Here is a 1554-nt window from a genome sequence, read left to right as displayed (position 1 = left end):
TACAGCCTCAGAAACCCACTGGAGGGTCACTTAGGAGTATTTTCCAACATGACAGCAATGAGCTTAGTCGGTTTTTATGTGTATATATGTACACAGATATATGTCTATAATACTGAATTTTTAAATTACATTCAATTACACTTTCCTAGGTCTGGGTTTTTATTGCTCTGTGCTGTTACCTTTGACACATAGTGTCTCTATATGACAGAGTTGGACTGCTCCGTAAGATTTCCTAGGCTATTGGTTGTGGTTGTTTTTTTAAAAAAATATCTTATTGTGTTTTCATAACCCTAAAGAAACAATAACTGCCACCCAAGCAGATATATGCACACCCATGTTTATCACGGCTTTGTTCACAATAGCAAAGAGCTGGAAACAACCCAAGTGCCGATCAACAAACGAATGGATAGGGAAGCTGTGGTATATTCACACAATTTAATACTATCCAGCATTAAAAACAAGGAACTCATGAAATATTATGCAAAATTGATGACCCTGGAGGACATTATGATAAGTGAAATATCTCAGTCACGAATGCACGAATATTGCATAGGGCCGCAGTTGTAAAATGGGACTGATATCAGGGTTGAGGGAAGACAGAAAAGGAGGGGAGGAATAATGTATATTGCATTGAAACAGTTGAGGGAGAGGACTATTTAAAAGGGATATATGAATGTGCATTCTTGTCATAACAAAAGCCCAGAGTCAAGGCTACATAGTAGCGTAAACTTGCGGGGGGGGGGGGTTTAACAATGAAAGACTTTTTCTTTTACATTTAAAAGAGAAGAATGAACTGAAGGGAAAGTGTGATCAGGGAGAATAGTGCAAAAATGAATGAATGGGAATAAAAAATATCTGTAAATTTTCATTAAAATTAATAATAATAATAATAATAATAATAATAATAATAAATAGGATAAAGGTGAAAAAAAACCCATACATTTGGAAGCTGAAAAATACCTTGCTTGACATGATGGTACTAGAAGAAATAAAAAATTAAATTGAAAAGTTTCTTGAAACAAATGACAATGAAAACACAACTTAAAAAGACCTCTGGGAAACAGCCAAAGCAGTAAAGACAGGTCAATTTATAGCAATAAGATAACACATCAAAAGAAAGGGGGAAAGTGCCATTGACTCTTTAACCCAACATCTCCAACAAATTGAAAAATATCTGCAAGAAAACCAACACCCCATAAAAAATGAAATAATAAAAATTAGAGCTGAAATAAATGAAATAGAAACAGGAAAACAATTGAAACTATCACCAAAACTAGGAGATGGTTCTGTGAAACGGTCAATAAAATCAAGAAAGCACTAGCAAAACTAACAAAGGAAATGAAGGAAACTGCAGAAATATTCTGAATAAAGATGAAATGGTCCATGTCACAATGTTGTTGTTGTTGTTATGTGCCGTCAAGTTGCTTGCGACTCATAGCGACCCAATGTACAACAGCCATAAACTCTGCTCTGTCCTGTGCCAATCACACTGTCTCTGACACTCCCATCCCAATTATCCCAGTCACTGGATCAATCCACCTCATAGAGGGCCTT

Source organism: Elephantulus edwardii, unplaced genomic scaffold (genome assembly GCF_000299155.1).
Source record: "Elephantulus edwardii isolate Elephantulus edwardi_28Jun2011 unplaced genomic scaffold, EleEdw1.0 scaffold00093, whole genome shotgun sequence".
NCBI classification, from domain to species: Eukaryota; Metazoa; Chordata; class Mammalia; order Macroscelidea; family Macroscelididae; genus Elephantulus; species Elephantulus edwardii.
Note: the sequence above shows the minus strand (reverse complement) of the source record.